General features: G+C 42.1%; 1 protein-coding gene across 10 annotated transcripts in view; it reads left to right on the top strand.

Annotated features, from left to right (window-relative positions):
- Positions 1-17,777, top strand: part of ZBTB20 (zinc finger and BTB domain containing 20) — a 641,091-nt gene that overhangs the window by 132,270 nt on the left and 491,044 nt on the right. For 2 of the 10 annotated variants that reach the window (XM_083736563.1, XM_083736536.1), the window contains exon 1: positions 9,789-9,882. The exons of 1 other annotated variant lie outside the window; for it this stretch is intronic. The gene's annotated coding sequence lies outside the window, so the exon portion shown is untranslated. Of the gene's footprint in view, positions 1-9,776; positions 9,883-17,777 lie in introns of those variants that run through there. 7 more of the 10 variants (XM_083736571.1, XM_083736562.1, XM_083736568.1 and 4 more) reach the window with 5 other exon arrangements.

Here is a 17,777-nt window from a genome sequence, read left to right as displayed (position 1 = left end):
ATTATTTCTAAATAAGGCTGGTGTTTGAGTTTCACTTCTATAAAACACTGGCACCATACTATCTAAACATTTAGTCTGGTTAATGTAAGGTATTTTTAATATTTGTGATTATTAAATTCTCCAGGGAACAGTGCCTGATCTTGAGCCAAGCAGTGATCTCAGTTACACCAGTAAGGCCCCTAATGTATTGCTCAATTTTGTTATGTGTTGCAAAGCTTTCTGACATCATTACATGTTGTCCCCAGTATTTGTCCAGAAGGTGGAGCTCTATGGTTTACTTTGTGCTCATGGTTGAAAAATGAAACCAGTCTAGAAAGCTTCCAGTTGTTTCCCTTTGCAACCAAGATTATACATTTCCCCTTCTCTTAGTTTCCACCTTTCAACCAAACGATAATGACGAAGAAAAAACAGAAAGTGCTGCTTTTTAATTGAGGGAAATAAATGAGTAGAATTCACATCAATACATTTGAAATAACGGATTACTATGTCGCAGAATAAAGATCAAGTTAATATGTGAAAAAGTAAGGGTTTTTTTGTTTCAAAAGGGGGGGGGGGGAGTACTTCTAAGCCAGGCCAAGGATAAAAGTCACCATTGCCTCCACCGATAACTTTTAAAGATTAAGATACCTTAAACTGTAGCTACATTTGTGAGCATTTAGGGCAGGTCCATTCGTAAAGAACAGCTGTACTGAGTATCCAAAATGTAATAGCCAATCCTTGGATTCTTCTGTCCTGGGTGTGCCTCACAATAACAAGAATATCTTGGAGTTTGTTATTTGGCAGAAGAAAGGAAAGTAAGGGGTGACTGTGGTCTCAGAATAAGAGTTTCTGGAAATCACAAGTGGGGAGAGTGCTTTTGCACTCAGGTCCTGCTTCCTGGCTTCTCAAAGGTAGGGAAAATAGTCTTTAAGCTATTTTTTGGGAAATTCATGAAAACATCAAAACTTCCGATATGGGCTTCCATACGCCTGGGTTTTCCTGGCCCCCCCCCCCGCCCCTTTTTGAAAATTCCACCCAGATACTATTTTTGGCGGCTATGTCCTGGAAATTCTGGACATATGGCAGCCCTACCAAAGGCAACTGGGTGGCCACTATGAGAACAGGATGCTTGGCCCAAATCAGCATCACTCTTGATTGCTTGTTTAATTTGCAAATGGCTTCCTATGAGGCATCCTCAAACAATATACAATATAATAAAAAGGTAAAGGGACCCCTGACCATTAGGTCCAGTCGTGGCTGACTCTGGGGTTGCGGCGCTCATCTCGCTTTATTGGCCGAGGGAGCCGGCGTACGGCTTCCAGGTCATGTGACCAGCATGACTAAGCCGCTCTGGCGAACCAGAGCAGTGCACGGAAACGCCGTTTACCTTCCCGCCGGAGTGGTACCTATTAATCTACTTGTACTTTGACATGCTTTCGAAGTGCTAGGTTGGCAGGAGCAGGAACTGAGCAACGGGAGCTCACCCCGTCGTGGGGATTCGAACTGCCGACCTTCTGATCCGCAAGTCCTAGGCTCTGTGGTTTAACCCACAGCACCACCCTATATAATAGCAAACTTCTAATCATGACATACAATCAAACCTCAGTTCCTGAATGCCTCTGTTTTGGAACGTTTTGGCTCCCGAATGCCAAAAACCCAGAAGTAACTGCTCCCATCTTCAAACAATTTTCAGAAGCTTGAACATGCTACGCGGCTCCTGTTTTGAGTTTCCCTGTTGTATTGAGGCTTCCGCTTTCAGTTTTCAGTTGTTGAACGGTCTTCTGGAACAGATTACGTTCAGTAACCAAGGTTTGACTGTGTACAGAAGTTTAAACAACTGCATATATAGAAACAGCTTTTAGCAGTGGCGTGGCATAGGTTGCCAGCACCTGAGGCCATGCAGAGGGGGGCATCTGCTTCACCCAGGAAATTCCAGCCACAGAGATAAGAAGAGTTGTTCCATTGTTTGGAGAGGTCACTTCCTGGTTCTCATAGAGAACATGTTTTCAATGGGCCCAACAACAGAAGAGCGCATCTGTATTGAGGCAGCACCAGGTGTTTAAAATTTGCACCCCTAGCAATTTTGCGCCCAGGGCAACTGCCACTGTGCCCCTCCCCATGGTATGCCACTGGCTATTCAAGACTTATAAATATAGAAACCAATTTAAAACATAAACAGCACATGCATATAATCTACTCAAATCCTAGATACCAACTGGGATAAATATTCTAGAAGGCTTGTTGAAAGAGGAACAGATTGAGAACGTGCCCAAAAGGCAATAGAGATGGTGCCCACCCAATATGCAATAATAGGGCGCTCCAAAGCCTACATGTCACCACACTAGGTTCCAGCATCCTGAAAAGAACTGCCTGATCAGATGGTATCCGCAGGATGCGCTCTCCTGCAAAATGCAGGGATTGGTTGGGTATATGTAGAATGAGGCAGTCTTTCAGGTATAGGGCTTTCTATCCTGATACCAACACCTTGAACCTGGCCCAGTAGCTGACTGGCAGCCAGTTCTTACGTTGTTATTAGTCACAATATGTTGCCACCAGTAGCTTCTGCCAGAAAGCGTTTGGCTTGCAGTGAATTCCATGCAAGCCGAGGGCATTGTGAGACTGCTCTTGACCCCCACAAATCTCTGTGTAGATTGGCTTTCAGCATCATTTAATAAACTACTGTCTGCAACCATTGTTTAAATAGAAATATGGAACCCAACCCAACCCAACAAAACTTAGGCTGCAGGTGGAAGGTGTGCATAGCTATCTGCACTGCTTTCTCCTCAGCTTTTCACATCAAGGTGTGTGGTGGAATGTGCATGCTTTCCCCATTCACTTGTAACTTGCTGGGCAAGTTGAATTCCCACCTGTATCTGAAAGTACCTTTCTGTGAATTGCTGGAACAGTGAAATCCTGGTGGGCTACTGTGTGGGAATGTTCAGGGAGGCAGGAGAGAATATATTGTTTATTAATATCCTTCCTAACTTGCACTAGCAATTTCTATAACTTAGCAGAGTCTTACATTCCCCTTTTTAAACACACAGCAGATAGTTGGTAAATTCTCTTATATCCCTCTTAAAAGAATAAACACGCCACAATCTTGTGTAAAGTATATAAGTTTACTCGCATCAGTTCACAGTTGGGTCCCTAAAGGCAGACTTAGTTACAAGGTATATACATGTGGATCTATCCCATATGGAGATAGTCCCAGTGTCCTCTGTTCTAGCTAAAAGCTGCTTCTCCAATGACGAAGGAAGTAAAAAAAAAAAAAAATCACGTACAGTGGTACCTTGGGTTAACATACGCTTCAGGTTACAGACGCTTCAGGTTACAGACTCCGCTAACCCAGAAATAGTACCTCGGGTTAAGAACTTTGTTTCAGGATGAGAACAGAAATTGTGCTCCAATGGCGCAGTGGGAGACCCTATTAGCTAAAGTGGTGCTTCAGTTTAAGAACAGTTTCAGGTTAAGAACGGACCTCCAGAACGAATTAAGTACTTAACCCGAGGTACCACTGTATCTCACTTATAAATCTGGCCTTTTGGATTCTCTCCATTCTAAACCCCTTCCTGTCTCTGGTTTACACCTTCCTGGCTCAACTGAGTTTAGGTCCCGAACCCTGGCTCAACTGAAGATACACCTGCGTAACTTGCTCTTCCTGGACTCTGCCAGGGCTCAGCCAAGTGGTTGAGCTGATGCCGGTGTAATGCCACATTCACACTGGCAATTTATTCTGTTTTCATGACACCCCCCTGCTAGATTCTGCATTCTATCTGATGTGAAAGCTACTTCGGGAACCACAGGGTAATCTAGTGCACATTTAGTGCTCACTGCTGTGTTATTTGCTTCCTGAAAATCTGCTCCCCCAAAATATGGAAACAAGTGCTAAACCTGCGCTACAATTCTGGAAGTGGCTTTTACAGCATGTGACAGCTCTAATATTTGTGGAAAATAAGTTCGGAAAACAACATGAAGATGGGATAAACTTCGATGTGAATGCAGCGCCCAAGTCCCTCAGAAGGGGTGTCGGGGGCAGGACCAGAGAGAGAGGGCTTAGTCTGGATCCGAAGCCCATTCAGTTTGCTTAAGTGACTTGGCAACCCAGCACAGAACACCTTTTAAAAGGCTTGCCTTCCTCTGCCAGGCTTTGGCAGAAGAGCAGCAGCACCTTTGCTGCTGGACAGGGTTTGGCACTAGTGCAACTTCATGCTGCCTTCACTTATGTTTGCCTGCTTTGCACCAGCTTCATGCCCATGGGGTTGCTCCCTTCGCTTCTTGCTTGCCTGCATGGAGATTAGAGGGTGTGTGTAAGTGCCCCTGGCCTTGCACACTGCAGGTGTGTGGCCCCGATGAGGATACAGCCCTCAAGCTGGAAAACGTTCCCTGCCCCTGGCCTGGGTAATGATAAAGAAGCCCTGGAAGCATGGTCACATCTGGTTTGAAAAAAGAGGGCAGCTCCTTTCCTCTGTCCTGATTCCAAACACACGCCTAACTATATTTTGAGACAGGGAAAACATCTTCAGATTAGTTTGGCTGGTGGATTTATTTTTCCTTAGTCTTTGAAGCATTGCTGCAGAAATTCCCTGCCTGTGCTTCCTGTATTCTTCCGGAACTTCTGTCCTCATTCACTGCTTTCTGCAGACTATAATTTGTGGACTCAAGTGGCGGCATTCCTGTATTACAGGGGATAGTTTATTAAGAATATTCAGAGGAGATTAAGGTGTGGTCTCAGTGTTTCTCAATCACTTCGACTATATGCAACAGAGGAAAATAAATGTCATTTCTTTAAAACACAGGGTGGAATAGCAATTAATATGTGGGTGCACGAGGCACTGTATTGATGCTAATATCGTGAAGTGATGGCAGATTTTCAAAACCAGCTTCTGGGCACAGAAAGCTTCTTTTGCACTTGGCCTCTTGGCTTAAACTAACAGCACAGTGTAATAAAATTAGAGATGAGTTCATAGCAGCAGTTCCAGCAGGTCATGCTGCCCTTCTTAAAAGAAGGAAACAATTATGCGTGCTTCCTGCCCACAGATTTACTGGAATCTTGATGGTCACTATGCGAGCAAATCAGGCACCAGCCTGGGCAATGGTTGGCAGGTGCTCTGAGGCATGGGTTTGCCCTCATGTGCTCTTTGGCACAGAATGAAGCATAATTTTTCCTCTCACTTTTAATTGAAAATATTAAGTTTGTCTCTCATTTTGTGAAGACTTGAACAGCTTGGGTCTTATATATCTTAGGAAACTGCTTCTCCCGTATGTTTAATATTTATTTTTAACTTTTTTTTTTTGGTACATAGATATTAAACAGAAAACAATTAATAATTTGTGCAAACATTAAAGCGCATAGCTTCACTACTGATAGAGAGCACCCACTAAATAACAGTGGTGCCCACACAGTTAAGAAAACTTTCCCAAACAACATAGTGGTGGTCAGGTATGCGATGGTCAGAGCAGGCTCTTGATAATGTGTGGCAAATTAGAGCAGGTCCTTTCAGATTTGGGGAGTTTCTTCCAAACATTGAACAGAGCCCAGAGCTTGAGACGTGAACATTATCATTAATTATGTAGCATCGTTCTCTCTCCCAGTTGGTCTGAAAGGACTGAAATTAGATAAAATATTTGTTTTACGGGTACTTCAAAATTGTAAACTGCCTTGGGTGGCTTGCCAGAAATATGGTATATTATTCTTGTTGTCTGTCTCAAAAGAATTGAGTGCACCTCCAGGGGGTGATGTCAAACTGCTTGTGTTATCAGCACCAAAGTGACCTCCCAGGGGCGCAAGCCTAGGCAGCGTGCATGGATGTCCTGGGCTTCCAGATGACACCCACACCCATGCCCAGCCTCACTGATGTGGTCCAAAGGAAAGCAATACGTTTGGCACCAGCTTAGCTGCAGGAATCTTCCGAAGGAGGCGTAAAAGGCACCACCAACCGTCTTAGGGACTCCACTCAAGATTTGGAGTTTGCCCCTTAGCCTTTTCTTCTCCCTGCTCAATCTGCATCCCTCTGGTAAGTGCCAGCAATGTGCCTGTGTTCAGAAGCCAGGAGAGCAGCGATGCTCCACCTACGCTGCCATACAGGCCACTTATGAATGCAAGCATAGCTCTACAATACGTGGGAAGCATGAAAGTGTTACAAAACTGGAAGAGAAATCAGAGAACTAGTCAACCTCGCATGCTGAATACCATGTTTCCTAACAAAATCCCTCAATAAAGCATGGGTCTCCAAAGTTCTTGGTTGGCACACAAGACTCTTAAGCCTAACACACAAGTGTCCTATAAGATGGACCTTATATTCAATATCTTTGCTATACAATAGTCTTCCTCTTTTCACATTGATCACTTCCTTTCTCTCCCTCCCCCACCCACTGTTCCCACCCACAGTCTTAAGTCATAAGGAGTACAGTACTTATTCTCCAATGCTTCTCAAAGGGCAGTGCCATAATAAATGATCATTTACTCTTTAGATAGGAGCAAGTGCCCCTCTCCCGATATCCTAAAGCCTCAATATGCCTATGCACACATCCATACCCACAGGAAATGACCTCCCAACTTTACTTTTAGCTATAGTGTTTATCACTTTTCATTCCTCCCTCTCCCAGGTATAATAGTTCTCCTGCACAGCAAAGAATGTTAATTAACCACCATATCACCCAAGTACACAAGTTAAAAATTCTTAACTCAAAAGTACAGGTCGTATTCGCCTTAAGTACAAAGTGTACAGGCTGTAATGAACCAGAATGGCCTTTTAACAAAAAAAGAAAACAAGGCATTAAAAAGTGTGAGTGGGTACTATTATTAGTCAAATAGCCTAGAATGTTTGGTTTTCAAGTCAGGCCTTCTAGCTCCCAAATCAAACAAACACGCACGCACACATGCACACACACACAACTAGTTAAAAGTAGGCTAAATATCTCAAGCTCCCTTCAGACCTCACTAGAAAGTGTCTATTGCAGGCAGGATACATGGGTGCAACTTCAATTTTAAGAAGCAGCCCAATAGCCTACTTTGTTCCTATGTTAAAGAGAACTGTATTTGAGCTATGAAAAACAAATACTTGTTTTCTCATGAGCTTATTCTTCCTCTCATTTTATCGCTCTCATACCATCTTCTCAGTCTCTTTCCGCCTTCCATTTCTCTCACTAACAAATGTTACTTTACATGACATATGCAAAGGTCAAGACCCAATGTTCTACTTGTGCCTATTATTATGCATGTACTATACTTGTTTATACATTTTTTAAAACTTTTGGATGTACTATATAAGCCTATAAAAACTCAATAATTAAAATAAACCATGTTTTTTCTATGAAAAACTATTGTCCAGCCTGGGAAAGTAAGGTCAAGCATGACCTTTTCATAAATGGAAGATGAACAGAATGCTCTTCTTTGGACAGACACTTGGGCTGAGTTCTGCAGGTCTCTCATGCATAAAACAGATCTTGTATTCCTGATTTTGCTGGCCTTAATTAAAACCTCAGCTCAAAGGAACTCAGCATTGACTCTGAACTACTTCAGGTAATTAGTAAAAGAAATAAAAATAGAAAACAAGAGAAAAAAGAGAAAATGTGCAGAAAGACTCTTATTACTGAGCAACTACAATCATCCTTTATCTAGGGATATCTGGGAGCCAGGAATTCCAAAGTATTATAATATATTTATTTATTAAATGTATATACCAACCTTCATCCGAAGATCTCAGGGTAGTTCACAAAATGTTTAACACCAAAGGGGACAGTATGTTTTATATGAGATGTGTGGAACCTTTCATCCTCCGGATGTTATTGAACTACAACTCCCATCATCCCTGGCCATGTGTGTTGGTGCTGATGGGAGTTGTAGTTTAGCAACCATCTGGAGTGCCACACCCGCCTTACGTGGACCAGTTTGGTGATAATCCCAGGAAGGTAATCACCCAAGTATCAAATTGTCTGCCAGATTTTGTCTCCTAATTGGGTACTGTATTCCAGGCACTTTTTATATTATTATTTTACATAGAACTTTTGTGAAGTTAACTTTCTTTATCTTGATTTCTCCTTCTTATTTATCACTGTCCTATACATATCTGGAACTATAAGAAATGAAAGAAACAAAGGATAAATGAAAATTTCCTCATGTGGAGGAACTCTAGCTTACCATATCAAACAGCAACAATAATGCTTAAAATATTTTTGTAGCACTTAAAGTACTCATTTAATTAAAGTTCACATTTACATAAAACTTCAGAATATTCAAAGTCTGTGGAAATGTTGGATATTCCAGCCTTCATGCTCAACAGTCAGGGTTGTAAACCAACAACATATGGGTCACAGGTTAGCTACCCCTGGTTTAAGACAAGACGAAGATGACATTTTTCAAAAAGGGTTCTAGGGATCTTTGCATTGCTTTAACATGAGCAATATCCTGGTCTTGCCATAGTTTGGTGTTCCATTGAGTAACTTGTTCTGCATGTAAATGCAATGTAAATTGCACTGGATATTCAAGCTGTTTATATGCCAGTTACCTATATGGCACCTAACCATTTCCACTCCGAAGTAAAGCCAATTTAATCCTTGCCCTAGTTCAGATCAGTAGGTGGGTAGGTAAGACTGTAGCTTTAATTGCAATAACCTGTGGATAAAAACAATATAAGAAATGAAAAGAAGCAATTAAAAATCAATACTGTATGAATATTTAATATGGAAGCGGCCTCGGCTGTCTTCAGTAACAAATCTAGACACACTGAAGGCCACCTGAATGAATCCGAACACAACCGTTTGCAAACCCCTGTTATAAAGTATTGTTTCTGATTTTATGCTATGGCTTGTGGTTTATCATCTCTTTTTACTTAAGAGACCTGTTTGCAGTCAGCGACTAACAATTCATTATTAACAGTAATGATGATGATGATATGAGAATGGTTTATATAGGTTTATCGTCTTAACTCAGCAAGACAGAAAAGCTGCCTGCTTTGGAAAGTGTGACAGCCTTTGAGGTACCAGAAACCCAGACAAGAAGGAAAACCAACTCAGATAAACTGTTTTCCCATCCTTCATTCGCTTCTGCGGGATCTCCTTTTTCTCGCTCGTGCGTAAATGCCTTCCCCATAATTTGAGAATGGAACAGTCCACTCCTCCCGCTCCCTAGAACCCCCTTCTTTATCTGTGAATGGTACAATCCAGTTCCTTGCCAAATCCAGACAGTGATTAACGCCCGTCGCCGCCACCCGCTGGTGCCTGGAGTTGCGAAATTTGATTGGCTGGCAGATTGCTAACTGTACTCCAGTGCCATTGGTCTAGGCCTCTCTCGACTCCTCCCCTGGTCGATCTGCTATTGGTCATCGGACCTCAGCAAGCGCTTTCCCTTCTCCCACCCCTCCGAGGTCATTTAAGTTTATGAAAGAAATAAATAAATAAAGGGAGAAATAGAAATGCGTAGAAAAGGGGAGGGGTGTGTGTGGAGGCCTCGCAACCTAACCTGCTAGGCGGCGTGAAGAGACGCATTTTCAGCCAATCATTGGTCACCCTGGCAGTCAGCCCGGACAAATAAAACACAAGTTATTAAGCAGGTCAGCCTTAACCATAGGTATATTCTCCAATGATAAGCATCGGTGGAGCTTGATCGACAGGCGTCAAGACCAATACACCGGGGACAAAGCGGATTTGTTTTTCCTCAGGGCCGGAGCTCCTCCAATGGGGAGGACAGCAAATTAAAGGCTGATGGAAAGAGGCGGACTGCACGGCTGTTTGTAGACGCGAGGCTCCTTTGGGAGTGGCACGGCTGTCAACTAATGGGGGATATGAGCGGGGATGGCGGGGCGGGACTAAGAGCCAATGAGAGACTCGCCTGAGGGGAGGGTGGTGGCCGTCCCTACATTAAAGTGTTGAATTGGCGTGGGAGGCTGACAGAAGATGAGAGAGGTACCCGCGCTTCCGGGGTCAGTGGGGGGTGAGGAGGTGTGGCTAGATGCGGCTCCGCCCTCTCGAGGGGTTGCGAGAGGGGAGATGCTGTTCGCGGGAGGGGGGAGTTGAAGTGGGGGGGGGAGGAAAGGGAGGCAAAAGTTCTCTGAGGAGAAAAAAATAGGGCGCGCGCAAAAAAATATAAAAAAATAAAAGTTTGGCGGCGCCCGAGGGACGGCGCAGCCCTTTGACGGTCTACTCGGAAGTAAGCCCCACTGTGCTCAATGGGCTTATTCGCGGGTAAGAGTCCATGCCGTCCCTCCGAGTGTCTCCATTCGGAAGGGAGTTGAGCCCGGGGCTTGTAAACTCTCAAAAGTGCCTGCGAGAAGCCGCACTTAGGTGGGAAGCAAGGCCGGCGAAACTGAGGAGACGTCTCTTCTAGGATTACGCCTTGAATGAAGGCTGCAACCCGGTGCGCACTTTCTTCCCGCTCCTCGGAGTAAAGCTCTCAGGGCGACTTACTTCCGAATAAACCCGCACACACACAAAAACAACAACCTCCCTCCACTGAGATTTTACTGTGGCGTAAGCTTTCTTTCTGAGGCGCGAAGTATTATTTTCATTTGACATAAATAATAAGTCGCGTTGAAAGACACATGCGCGGGTACGGAGAAAATTAAATTGTGAAATGCGGGGATAAAAGCGAGCTCAGACCCCAGCGAACTTTTGCCAGAATTCCCACTATTATTATTATTATTATTATTATTATTATTATTATTAGTGTGTTGCTGTTACTCAGTCTCCTCCGATCCAGCAGTTACAGCTGCCGCGTTTGTATTGAAGCAGATGCCCAAGGACTTCTAAGCTTTTTCTTTCTGCAACTCTCCCTGGTGTTTCTGAGGCGTGATTTTAGGACGCTCAAATCTTTTCAGAGCGAAGTGCTTAAGATTCTTCTCCTCTAAGCATATGATTTTTTTATAATAATATTTATTAAGTTTTTGTTTACACAATAAAAAACATACATAATAACATAGTATTTTCCAGTATCCACATTTCATTCTCATCTTTGGACTTCCTCACATCTCTTGTTCCTGCAGCCTAAACTCATAAATTTTACTAGCAAATTATTAACTTGTTTCAATTCATATAATATATTTTTCCAATATTAAATCTCAGATTTTAGAATTTAAATCACTCTTTTGAAGACTTAGTTATAACAATTTATCCAAAATTTGTCTTTTCTTTCAATTACAATTAGATTTGTATTCCTTGTAGCTAATTTGTTGGAGCCATTCTATTGTTAATCTTACATCTTTCTTAACATTCATACAATTTACAATATTTTTGTATATAGTCCTTAAATTTCTTCCATTCCTCCTCCACCAGTTCTTCTCCCAGATCTCGGATTCTGCTAGTCATCTCTGCCAGTTCCATATAGTCCATCAGTTGCATCTGCCATTCTTCCAGTGTGGGCAAATCTTGAGTTTTCCAGCTTTTGGCGATGAGTATCCTTGCTGCTGTTGTAGCATACATAAAAAAGGTTTGATCCTTCTTTTGCACACTCTGGCCGACAATGCCTAAAAGAAAGGCCTCTGGTTTCTTAGGGAAGGTATACTTAAATACCTTTTTCAGCTCATTATATATCATTTCCCAGAAAGCCTTCACTCTAGGGCAAGTCCAGCAGAGGTGAAAGAATGTTCCTTCAGCTTCTTTACACTTCCAACATTTATTGTCAGACACATGATATATCTTTGCAAGCTTGACTGGAGTTATGTACCACCTATATATCATTTTCATAATGTTTTCTTTCAAGGCATTACATGCCGTAAATCTCAAACCTGTGGTCCATAACTTTTCCCAGTCCGCGAACATAATGTTATGCCCTATGTCCTGTGCCCATTTTATCATAGCTGATTTGACCGTTTCATCCTGTGTGTTCCATTTTAGCAGCAAGTTATACATTCTTGAAAGTAACTTAGAGCTGGGTTCTAACAGTTCTGTTTCTAACTTTGATTTTTCCACCTGGAATCCTAACTTTTTATCTGACTTAAAAGCTTCTTTAATCTGAGCGTAATGTAACCAATCTCGCACTTTCCCCTTTAATTTCTCCAAACTCTGTAACCTCCAATTGTCTCCATATTTTTCTGTTATTTCCCAATATTTCGGCCATCTTCTCCTCTAAGCATATGGTCTGGTTAGGAGGTTAACAAAAACACACACACAAAAAAGAACTGCTAAATTGATTTCCTAATTCCTCACAACAACAACAACAACAGTATAATAATAGGAGGGATTTAATTAAAGTTGAAAATGCGGAAAGGGCTCTCGTTTCCATTTGAATCTGGATTTTTTATATTCTAAATGATACCAATTTTTCAACTGAAGGCACGTAGCTGGTGCCTGGGGGTAGGGGAAGATGGGGTAAAAAAGCAGGAGTCCCTAGGTGTTAGTGGCACCTGGGAAGTGGGAAGAGTTAAGGCTAGAGTGGTAAGTCCACCTTCTGCCACCTATTTAGCCACTCCAGGTTGAGTACCCCTTTCTGCTAATCTCCCATTGGTCACCTGAGCTGTCGATTTAGCTCTGGAGACTATCCAGGAGCTGGAAATCTCCTTGCATTTGAAGGGCTGGGTAGGAGGCTATAGAGTAGGCAATGCCTGCTGTGGCCCTTTTCCTCTCTCCCTGGTTTTGACTGTCTAGGCTCAACCCTTCTTTCTAGTCCCCTAAACCAAGTCCTGCTCTTTCTCTCGTTTCTACCCACCCGTGTTTACAGAATGAGAAAAATAGCTCTATTTTCCCAAACTCAAAAAACTTCAATTCAGTGCTGAATTTGAGTGAGAAAGGAATGTAAGAATGCAAGAAGAGTAAAGAGAGTGAGGAGTTACAGGGGAAGGGAAAAAGCTGAACCGAGCCACATGGGTGGTAGTGTTGCAGAACTTGAAAGGAGGGGTCAGAGCCGGGCAACTTCACTTTGTCTATGGGTGCTTACTGAAAGAAAGAAAAAAAAGGACCAATATTTTCCATGTTGAGCTCTGAATGGGCAGTAATCTGAACATAATTCTTGAGAAAGGGATTCAACCTGTGGTTCTATGCACGCTTGATTGGAAATTTCTGAGAGGCTGCTGTTAGGCTCTTACGGGGGGGGGGGGGGAGTGCCACAAGACTCTCTTGGACTGTTTTAGTTGAAAGTAAATTCCATTGAAGTCAGTGAGACTTGCTTCTGAGCAAACATGTATAGGATTGGGCTATAAATGGCCTTGCTGTGCGAACTGCCGTCCCTTAAGCTAAATTTGGAAATTTAAGACACCTTAAGCTAAATTTGGAAACAGCAAGGAAACATATTTTCAGGACAATAATTAAGTTGGAAAGTTATCCACTGTTATCAAGATCACAAATACAAATTTCAAATGATTTGCCAACAGGAAAAATCCTAGGTGCCTAGAAATTTGATATTCTGCTGGAGAAGAATTTGAAGTATTTTATGTAACTCTGCTTTATAAACAGATAGGTACTTAATGCATATTGCAGCCCAGTCCTAGCCATGTCTACTCAGAAATAAAGTCTATTTAATGTTTAATCCAATAGGTCTTACTGCTAGCAAGTGGGGCTAAGATTGCAGCTGTCATCAACTTTTTTTCATAAAGAGTGAAACATGTTGGGTGTCTCCTCTTTTTTCTAAGAAAGCTTATGAGATTATTTTCCCATTTTATTTCTAATGTGTCATTCTTTCTGGATTAATTCATTTTGAATTATTTTGTGATAACTGATTTGGATTCATGACTTCAGTAAATGATCTTTAGAAAGGTAAAACAAGTCCCTCTTTTGTACCACTCCATCTGTCACCCCATGACTGTGATTGCTACTGTGTCATTAATTTGTAATTAATACCGGAGCTTACCTTTCAGAACTATATCTTTTTCTGGCACAAAACTCATATTTTTTTAAGAATTGGAACTTTTGACTTTGCTATATATTGCATTCTAAAAAATGTGGATGTGTGAAACAGCAGAATTTAGAAAGTCTGATAGGTAAATCCATTGGAGCCTTTAAGGAAGACTTAGTTGCCCTATAATTTGTGGTTTGGCTTGTTTATTTAGTCTGAAGCTGCCTACACATACAATTCATTTACCTTTGCTATCAGAAAGTGGGAGATGGGGATCCTATTAATTAAATTACAAAAAAACACACAAAAAAACACACCTCGAGCTGGCCTTGGGAATGTGCTGACCCATCTCAAAGGCTAAAGAAATACATTTTGTATCTGTTATAAAACAGTTATAAAACAGTAATTACTAGATCTTGTAATGAGTCCCTTGAATGTCAATAGTGGGATCATAAATATACACCTGCCTATTCCGACATTTGTAAATTCTTGGTAATTGTGACCTGCCCAAATGGTGAAAGAAATCCATGTTAGTGACCTGGAGAATTGCTTTAAGGACACCCTAGAATCTTCCTTCATGGCCACAGAAAGGACAGTCCCAATTTATCTCAATGGGCATTGGCACTTTAAATATCACAGTGTAAAACTTCACTATATACACACATATTTCTATTCCTATAATTATTTTCTCCTTTGCCAGCTATGAAGTTTAAATTCTATATAAAAAGACATCAATATTCCCTTCATGAAACATCTTTATTTAATTCCCATTGGAAGTCTCCTCGTCCAAGTGAATGCATTGGGTATATCCCCAAATGGTTAATGTGTTTGAAAGCCACCCATATTAGATCTGAAATCTGGCCCAGTGACCTAAGATATGCCTGAAAATGGGCCATATTTTAAAGATGGAGCAAGGAGTGCCTCTTAAGAGAAGTTGACATTCCAGCACAAAGCAAGCCAAACCACAAATGATATGGAAAATTGGGTGTGGGAGTTATACTGCATTTTTTTCATATTTGAATCAGCCTTGGTAGAGATGGCACCTCTGCTAGGAGCCATGAACAATAATCTGTGCTGCAGAATGCAAACTTTAGTATAATATACAAGTAATGACTGATAGTTAATTATATTCTCTGAGAAGACAGAGAATTATGAAGTGATATTATGCTTGTACAATACTACAAGAAGCACGAAACACTAAAAATAGTAAAGTTTCCCCTTACAAATAGTATCTAAATACAGTATCCCTATGAAGATTCTCTAGTCTTTCCCTTTAGTCAAAGGTTGCCTCCCCAGCCCCCACCCACCCCTTGCAATCTTTGGAGGTAGGAAATGAACAACCAGAGCCTGACTAACCAAGTGAGTGTTGCCCGTGGCCTAAACAGTTGTATGTGTATACAATATTTTACTGGTTTGTTTGTAAAAACAAATTGACAGTGTTCTTAAACACAACTTCACCATGAATGTTTAGATAGCTTTGTGGGAAAACAGTATAAATGTACTTATATATACTTTGTAGAAATGCACTTCTTAAATCACAAATGCTTGCCTCACATGCCTATATATATATACATACATATACATACACACACACACATATGTATAAGAACTATTCATGTGGTGCACTAACATATTCACTGTTCTTCTTAAAACTTTAACCTCTGCCCAGAAATATTTTCTTCTTTTGCATTCTAAGTGTTCAGTTGTTCAACAAAAAGAAAGCAGGCAGTCTTTCAGAAGAAAATACATAGCTGCAGAAATTGTTTGTTGTCTCATAGCCATTTCCATTCCTGTGACTTTGCAAAAGGTACTTGCAGGGATTGCAGTTTGTTTGTTTCCCCCCAATATATACTAATGGTTACAATACTTTACATCTTCCTGATGCTGCTGAACTACAGCTCTCACCACTGGCCATGCTGGCTGGGGCAGATGGGAGTTAGAGTCCAACGACATCTGTTAGGTAAAGGTAAAGGTACCCCTGCCCATTCGGGCCAGTCTTGCCAGACTCTAGGGTTGTGCGCTCATCTCACTCTATAGGCCGGGAGCCAGCGCTGTCTGCAGACACTTCCGGGTCACGTGGCCAGCATGACAAGCTGCATGTGGCGAGCCAGCGCAGCACACGGAACGCCGTTTACCTTCCCGCTGGTAAGCAGTCCCTATTTATCTACTTGCACCCGGAGGTGCTTTCGAACTGCTAGGTTGGCAGGCGCTGGGACCGGACGACGGGAGCGCACCCCGCCGGGGGGATTCGAACCGCCGACCATGCGATCGGCAAGTCCTAGGCGCTGAGGTTTTACCCACAGCGCCACCTGCGTCCCTAACGACATCTGTTAGCTGCGCCCTAATTTAAGGTGCTGATACTTTGATTCTGCATCTAGGCATGAGAGACCCAAAGCACACAAAACCATCACCTTGCAAGTATTCATGCTGTACTACAGACAGAAACAATACCTCAAGGATCAAGCTAGGCCTTCGTCCTTGATATTCAGTAAAAATGTATCCATTTCACACATAGTGAAAAACCAAGAATGAGACATAAATTGCTTATGTCTATAGCTACAAAAAGAGCACATATTGACAGAAACAGATATGAGATATGTCTTCCTGCAGTTTCCCATCAACATAAAGAATAGTGTGAGAAACTAGTTTGTTATGCCTTCATGCAGAACATCTTCCTTTGTACAAAATATGCTACCTCATTCTTAGCACACATATGTATATTTCTCCCTTTCTTGAAAGTAGTTCCATCATTCAGAACGTACAACTTGGGAGTGACGCAACAGATTGTTGCAGTGTGTCCTCAACCCACTAACAGAAGCGCACCTGTTCAGGCCATCTGCCAACAGGCTCAGGATAGGAGCTGGCTGCTAGTCCAAACCTAAACCTTTCTTGCTATACAACTTGGTGGGGAAAACAAGGCTGGGGCAAAGTTAAGAGTTTTTTAATCTTGTAGTGTGCATCCCCTAACCCTAATAATTGCCTTCAGGATACTCTCACCTGTTAAGCTCTTAAGCAGGCCAATTTATTCTCTTTCTCTCAGTTGACAAAGATCCCATGGCTCAACTGCCCTTTAGCATGAATTTCATTAATAGACTTACATAAGTCGTATTAAAATGTGTTAAATTGTTTGTGATTCTTGTATGCCACCCTTCCTTCCAAAAAAGGAGCCCCAGAGCGGCTACCAATATAAAATAGCACCAAAGCAGATTTTGGGGGCATAGAGAAAGAGGAAGGGGAAGACCTGCTGCTTGTGCAACACAGGGTTCAACAGCTAAACACACAAGATACTTACCATATTTTTCGCTCTATAAGACGCACCCGACTATAAGACGCACCTAGTTTTTAGAGGAGGAAAACAAGAAGAAAAAAATTCTGAATCAAATGTTGTTGAAGAGGCTTTGTGCAGCTATCGCTGAAGCCAGAACAGCAAGAGGGATTGCTGCGCAGTAATCTCTTTCTGTTCTGGCTTCAGCGATAGCTGCACAGCCTGCATTCGCTCCATAAGATGCACACACATTCCCCCTTACCTTTTAGGAGGGAAAAAGTGTGTCTTACATAGCGAAAAATGCGGTATTAGAGAGTGTGCTAGTACTATCATTCTGGAGATCTCATAAAGTTCTAAATGATAGTGGATTAAGTGATATTGTGGATTGTTTAAATATTTTGTAGTTTGTTAATCATATACTCTTCAATCAATTAATCCATTATATTTAAATAAATTGGCATTTCATGAAACAATGAACATAAATGCCTTTTTGATAACATATAATGTAATGTTACATATAATGTTAACATATAATGGGGACGCAGGTGGCGCTGTGGGTTAAAGCCTCAGCGCCTAGGACTTGCCGATCGAAAGGTCGGCGGTTCGAATCCCTGCGGCGGGGTGCGCTCCCGTTGCTCGGTCCCAGCGCCTGCCAACCTAGCAGTTCGAAAGCACCTCCGGGTGCAAGTAGATAAATAGGGACCGCTTACCAGCGGGAAGGTAAACGGCGTTTCCGTGTGCGGCTCTGGCTCGCCAGAGCAGCGATGTCAC

This window comes from Podarcis gaigeae (assembly GCF_964106915.1).
Source record: "Podarcis gaigeae genome assembly, chromosome: 4".
In the NCBI taxonomy this organism is placed as follows: Eukaryota; Metazoa; Chordata; class Lepidosauria; order Squamata; family Lacertidae; genus Podarcis; species Podarcis gaigeae.
The sequence above is the reverse complement of the archived record's forward strand: the minus strand, read 5'-3'. Positions and strand labels throughout refer to the sequence as shown.